At 34.3% G+C, this 7,490-nt stretch overlaps 1 long non-coding RNA gene across 1 annotated transcript in view; it reads right to left on the reverse strand.

Moving 5' to 3' along the window:
• Positions 1–3,981, reverse strand: part of LOC102472780 (uncharacterized) — a 9,267-nt gene extending 5,286 nt beyond the window's left edge. The window contains exons 1-2 of the long non-coding RNA XR_333823.1: positions 3,931–3,981; positions 3,759–3,819 (exon numbers count right to left, since the gene is read on the reverse strand). This is a non-coding gene — a long non-coding RNA (uncharacterized LOC102472780). The remainder of the gene's footprint in view (positions 1–3,758; positions 3,820–3,930) is intronic.
• Positions 3,982–7,490: the final 3,509 nt, after the last annotated feature.

Raw genomic sequence — 7,490 nt, forward strand, 5'->3', positions numbered from 1 at the left:
AGGATGGGGGAGAAAAAGCAAAACATACAGAAAACAAGAAATGGAAAATTATTTGCTGACAATAACATATATGTTGATGTCCTTGATTGAGCCAATATACAGTGTATTCTGAATGGAAAAATCTCATTTTGTATGCTATAATGATGTACAGTGAATGAATGTAAATAAAGAAAGAAAAAAAAGAGAAAAAGAAAAATAAATAAAAATACAGTAGAGTTAGTGATAATTGTATTTCCATTTTATTATATTATTGAATTAATTTAAGTGCATTGGAATCATTATAAAGATACATAGAAGGTGCAAAAAATTTCAAAAGTCCTCAGTGGATGAACATGGAAGGTTTACTGCTAAGTGAAGCAAGTTAGACTATGAAAAAGAGACATCGTATGTCCCCACTTAATACATACTGAAGATTATCACTCTATGACAGAAATCGAAAGACTGGAAAATATAAAGGCATAGAGAAAAATTGCAGATACTAAAGACAGTGTGGGAGGAGGGTGGGAAATGGGGAGCGTGAGAGGAAGGAAATCAAGAGGAAACAGAAAGAAGCAAAACATTTAAGAGAGAGAAAAATGGAAAATTATCTATTGATAACATGTATGATAATACCTTTAACTGTACTTTAAATATACAGTGTATTCATGCTGGAAAAATTCATTTTACAAGCTATAATGATATACAGTGGTTGACTATAGAAAAATAAATCTTTTTTTTAAAAAATCCTATCAAAATCATTATTAAATCAATTAGCACTTTGCATAAAATCATTAAATGTAGAAGTAAAAAAATTTACATTCACTTATGTACTTAATGTTAAAAGATAAGGGTGTTTCTTAATTTTGCTCAATTCAGCTCCTAATATCTACGACAGAAAGTAATTTTAACAGATTAAAATTAATAATTAGATATCTTCTCATAATAATAATAAATTAGTACTACTCAAAATAGGAACAAACAGCTGAAACTTATGTTCTATCTAATTCATATCAATAGTTTTTAGATTCCATTCTAAGTCCACTGAAAATGTCAGATGTATTTTATTGATAGAATATTGCCCTTCTGAATTCAATTAGCAAATTTCAGACAATTTTCTGGGCAATGATGATCTGCATAGTAATAAATAAAAGATAACTGCTTTACCTGTTGGAGTTTACATCCTAGTTTTATTATAGTTAGTAATATCTGTAACAGGCAATCTTTAACTTTTTATTTAAAATTTCAAAGTTTGTTTAAATTATTTAAGTTGTATTTCATACAATATTCTGCTCTTTTGCATTTGTATGTACAATTATCTTTGAGATAAAAGGACTGTAGACATTGAGATCAAATTCAATGAATGAAAATGAACTCTCTTCCAGTCTCAGTGACTACGAGTTCACCCCTCTTCTAGGGTTCAACATTCCCTTTCTAGTTGACTCTCACTACTAGATCATCCTTTCTTGTTGCATCAAAGTCTTCTCAGTCACTTCAACCTATTCACACTTATTCTGTTTTCTAAAAGATACACCAAATAAATAAAGTTCTTCTTTGATATGATAGTTCTTTATTATTTTGGCATCATAACATGCCTCTTATTATTAAAAAAAAAACTTTAAAGAGATCTTCTTAAAAGACAAAAATTTGCCATTTGTCTTGTATCTAAGTGTGACTGATATTTTTAAAGGGAGAGAAATTTAAAAATGACTAGCACCATCTGTTGTTGCAAAATGTGACTGCAGCCTCCTAAGTCTCCTAAGTGGGTGCTGACACCGGGTAGCATTTCTCGCCCTTCACCTTAGCAGTACTATTACTAACATTTACTACTCAGAGATGTGTGCTCTAGGAGTGGGTGTACTCTTTCTGGTCCTAATTTAATTCTCTTAATCTCTCTAAGGAGTAAGTGTTATTAGCCCCTTGATGAGAATCAAATCTAAAAAGGGGACAGATTGCAGTGCAGCAGTAATGCAAAGCTCTGTGAGGCTGAGCCACGTGGAAAGTTCTAGTTTTGTGTCCCAAAACATCCCTCATTTATCTCACTGATAGATGAAAGAAATACATAAAATTTGAAGAAGAATAATAATCATAAGGAAACACTTAGTGAGTCTCAAGCTAAGTTTAGTGTGTGAGGTTGTCCCAGTCACTCATCCAACAGTTATCTAATTAAAGTCATTCTATAATGATTGTACATTTTTCTTAAGAATAAAGAGGGGAGAGATTTTGTACATGTTAAAGTGGCCAATTTATGGATATGTAAATTATATATCAATAAAGCTGTTATTATAAAAAGAGTATAGTGAGGGAGGTAGAAGCAGAGTGAAAGATACTTATAAGTCAATCCATCAAAGATACTGGAGAAAAAAGGCATTGAAAAAGACTAAAAGCATGGTACTAGCTCAGAATGCATCAGGGAGGCATAGCTGTTAACAAGACAGGAGTGGTGTTGAGTGCTGGAGCAATAGATACAGGACTCCAAGCCCTTAAGGATGCCTGGCTTCCTTCCTATCCATGCAAATGCTATAATTTCTGCCCAGGATTTGATCAGCACTAGACATGCCCTTTGGAGAAGTCAGCTTCCACTGAGTATAAGCATCAAGAATCCACTAAGAACTCTACAGTCTTGTAGTCTTTGTCAAGGTCTCTCAAGTCAGCAGTCTTAGTACCTGGAGCTGAGATACACAGAAAAGATCCAGTCTCCAAAGATAAGCATGAAAAGGACAAAATAGATCTGTTGGGATATAAGGAGGAATCAACTAAATACTCTTCAGCAATACAAAAGGTATCCTCTAATTACCGCCGGCTACACGGAGGCCTACCGAGAAGCGCTTGTCACACACAGGCTGTTAACAGAGTTGTCGACTTGGGGGTCCTGCAGGAGCTGAGTGAGCTCCAACTCTGCAACCACATGCGAGTGCAGGGATCAGCATTGGGTTCATTAAATCAACAGTCAGAGCCACAGCAAAGCAGTTTCCAAGTAAAGTGGTCGGTGCATGACTGTGCTGTTGCAATGCTTAGAGTTTGATATTTCCTAACTCGCCTGCCTAATCTAGTTCAAGGTGGCAGATGAGCATACAAAGTACTTCTTCTCAACACTGGAAGATAAGGGGCTAGAGCACTGATTGATTTTTTTTTGTTTTGTTTTTCTCTAACATTATTGGGTCTGGGTCTATGGCAGAAACTTGTGCAAGTAACAAGTAAGGAGACTGAGTGAATTCAGCTGTTAGGATCTGAGGCAAAAGATGAAGATGAAAGTAAACTTGTTGGAATCATGTTTTTCGAATTATAAAAAAAAAGACTAAAAAAGAATCTCTAAGCTAAGAAGTTGGTCATGGCTTGGAGGAAATAATCAGATCTTATGTGGGTTGGAGAAGGGAAGGAGGGCATTGGAGATGAGAGTAGCAAAGACAGAAGCAGAGTGGAGACTCAGATTAAAGGCAGTGATAGAGATTATATACAAGTATTCAAAAAGGCCATGGTGAGAATGTAGAGAAATAAGGTCAAATACACAGAGTGAGAAAGTTGAATTCTTTAAATTTAAATCCAGAAAAGATAAGACAAAAGTTCAAGAAAATAACTTGGTCATTGTACTTGAAGAAAATATTGGGAGTGGGAACACTACCCTCAGTAAGTGAGAAATGACTGTGTATCCCTGAAACTATCTGAGCAGTTAGAGTAATACGCACTATATTGATCATTTACCATGTATCAGTGCACTTACCAAATGTTTTCAACGAACCCAGCATCCCTTCGTACCAAACCCACTGCAAAAATCTACTAACCGTTATTTCTACTTTCGCAGTCCCTCAATTCCTTTTCCACAAAGCATCCACTTTGTTCCACCTAAAATTAAAGCAAATCAGAACTCCTTGATGTCATTTCTGTTTTAGAGAAAGATAATTATTAAAACTTAGGATGATTTCTAAGGCCTAAAACAAGATAGCCCCTACTTACCTCTCAAGCTTCATCATGTACTTATTTATATAATACTTGCCATGTCCCAGTCATGGTGCTTAAAAAAAAAATTAAAAAGTAGTTTAAAAATACAGATATAAATAATTTTATATTGAACACAATAAATGCTGTTCTAAAGTATATCTAAGAATGGATTTCAAGTGTCAAAGTTCATATGTATCCGCAACTTTATCATGTATGGATCTCTAAATCTACCAATTTACACTCTTCGCGGGGGGGCTGTTCCCAGTTTTATATCTACTTGCCAGAACTAGATATTGTCATATTTTGAGTTTAGTCAGTTTGTTATGTGGAATTATATCCTATTGTGGGACCAGCAGATGGTATAATGGTTATGTTGCTGGACTCCCATGTAGTCAACTCTGGTTCAAGTCCCAGACCTAGTGAGTTAAAACTAATGCCAAGTGCATGTTCATGCATGCCAAAAATCTCAAGATGAAAATGGAGAAGGGATTGTGGCATGGCTATTCCCCCCTGGGAGGGGGTGATTTCTCACTTTCTGTCTCTCTGGTGAGTGCATGGGCCCTCTAGCAAAAATCACTCTTAAAAAAAAAGAGAGAGAAATCATATCCTGTTGTTACTATAATTGTATTTTGTTCGTTCATCCTTTTATTTATTTAAAAAAGTATTTTTTTCTATGCAAAAATGTGTCATGACTTTTCCAATGACCCAGTATTTCTTGAGTGCCTAATATCTCCCAGGTCCTCAGAATCTGAAGCAATGCATAAAATACCAAAAAGGTCAAATATGATGAGGAGGATATCACATGAGAAGTGCTGGTTATATCATGAGAAAGGTGAAAGGAGCATCTGTGTCAGGAAAGAAATGACAGGAGAGACGGGACCTTGGTTAAACACAGGTAGAATTAAATCACTTAATTATTTAGTGATAATAGGAGTCAAGTTTCTGTTGTAAAAGGCAAGTATATGTGATTTATCACAAGGTAACAGATCATAGAAGAGGGGAAAGTGCGGTCTTTAAAATAAATGATGTAGGGCCCATTGGTTAGACACATAGAAAACACACAAATTGTGATTGGTACCTACCCCTATTCAAAACACAATTCCATTTGAAATAAAGATCGAAATCTGAAAAGAAAAACAGTAACTCTTTCATAGAATAGCATAGTAGAAATATTTATGATACAGCAAGATACCAGTAGCACCTATAGTGTGGACAAAAATATTTGTAACCCACCTAATTGATCAAGAACACAAGCATATAATATCAAGGAAGTCAAATCAATATGAAAAATTCTGACAACCAACTGAAAAATAATTAAAAGACATACACAATCCAAAATAGAGAATATCCAAATGTATGGTAAATAGATTGCACCACGCTTAACCTCAAAAATAGAATCGACATGAAAATAAAGCTTAAAGCATCCACCAGAATGACTAAACTTCAAAAGGCTGCCAGGTTACGCAGAATGTACTATAACCAGAAGTCTAATATCATCCTGACAGAGAATAGATAGTTAGCAATTCTTTTGAAAAATCACTCAGAAGTGTCTCCGAACCTTGCACATTCTCTTAGCCTATGACTCAACAGTCATTCTATAGTAAAAAACCCAGTGTGTAAGTGTATACCAAAAGATGTAAAAAAATGTTGTACAAAGGAGCAATTTTTGTAATATCCCAATCAGAATATACCAAAATGCTTACAAATAAATGGACAAATACATTTTTTCTACGGTGATAAAATGGATTAGTATACTACAAAGTGAAAGAACCAACACAATAAGAAAAATACATTTTCACAAATTCAAGATCAGGTTGAAAAAGCCAGATATAAGAGAGTGTTTGCTCTACAATCCTACTGTTCTCTCAATCAGACAAAATAATCAGTGGTGTTAGAAATCAGAACAGTATTTACTTTGGGGGAAGAAAAAGCAGGTTAGTGATTAGGTGATGGCACATGACAAGAAAATTTGAACTGCTGGTAATGTTCTATTTTTTTATTTATCAGGTCATCAGAAAAGTCGAGATGTATTTTTCTCTGTTTTTCTATGCAAAAATGTATCATGACTCTCGCAATGACTCAATAGGTAGTCTGGAGAATCTATTAAAGTGATAATAATATGTAGGTTATTTGAAATGAGTTTGTTCAATTTGTAATAATTCAATGAGCTGTAAAATGATTTGTGCATCTCCTAAACATCTGTTGCACTTCAATTAAAATTAATTTTTAAAAAATAATGCTAACTGGAATAGATCAACATAAACAAAAGTAGATTAAAGTGAGTTAATATAATTCCAATTTTAAAATATTCTTAGTTTAGTAAAAAAAAAAATCTCAGAATTGGCACTGTTTTCACTTTATAAACAAATATTTCTCAACTAGTTGTGAAGTACACATAATGGTCGAACAGAAGCCAGGTCCCCGTTTTTGGCTAGTGTTCCTGTGATGCATTTATGTTTTATAAAACAAATATCTATTGAGCATTTTACAATGTATTAAACTGAAAAATCTGTCCTTTAAAAAACAAACTTGTATTTATTTATGCATTAAATTTACTCCAGAATATTTTCATCCTGATTAGAAACAGGAATAGAGAATTTGTGTCTTCTCTAACAGAAAGAAAGAAGTCCAGTACTCTATAACATAAACTACCACTAATTGAAAATGCAGTGGAGAAAGGAAAGAAAGAAAACTGAAGTGTTTTGATACTGGTTTATTACATTAATTGCATATAATCACAGTAAACAGACTAGCAAAATGAGGGAAAATGTACTTCTATAAGATGGTCATGGAAGAAGAGTAAAGAATAATTTCAAGTTAGCACAATGGCTAATTTGTTAAAACAAGGCATTTGTTTCATATTGCTTGAATGCACATTTTTGCTTTTCCGTGAGTAAAGCATTGTTACTCTCACTCTCAACTGTATGTCCCAACCATGTGTCCAAATGCTGACCTTCTACATAGCCATCCTTTGTTTTCAGGTAGAACTAACACCAACAAATGGCACTGACTTTTTTTATAGCTTTATCAACTGGGCTATGGAGGAATGTTCACATGTCGAAATATTCACTTTGTAAGCTAAATAATGTGATTGAATGTATAAAAGAAAATGAAACAAAACATGTAAATAAAAAAGAAAAATAGATGGCATATGACCAGCAGTTGGCTTATGACCAACTGCAGTTTGAGCTCAGGACAGTTGGCACGTAAGTCACACTGGGCACATGTGTGCGAATGCCCAAAATCCCAGGAGGAGAATAGAGGGGCAGAGATTGTGGCACTGCCAACCCCCCCCCCCAACCAGGGAATGATTTCTCATTTTCCCTTTCACTATCTCCCTCTGACTCTCTCCTCTCCAGCAAGTACACACACCTTATGGGAAAAAAAAAAAAAAACCTTAAAAAAAGTATTAACTAATTTGTATTTATCTCATCAACACCACCCAAAATAATTATCATAACAAGTCATAATGTCTTTCTGTGTTTAGTGCCTCAACTAGTGGTTATTAGCCCTGGCTGCACATTTTTTGAAAAAATAGTAGAATCCTGGCTCATCCTGATGTTTATGATTCAGCA

This window comes from Tupaia chinensis, unplaced genomic scaffold, assembly GCF_000334495.1.
Source record: "Tupaia chinensis unplaced genomic scaffold, TupChi_1.0 Scaffold000098_2, whole genome shotgun sequence".
In the NCBI taxonomy this organism is placed as follows: Eukaryota; Metazoa; Chordata; class Mammalia; order Scandentia; family Tupaiidae; genus Tupaia; species Tupaia belangeri.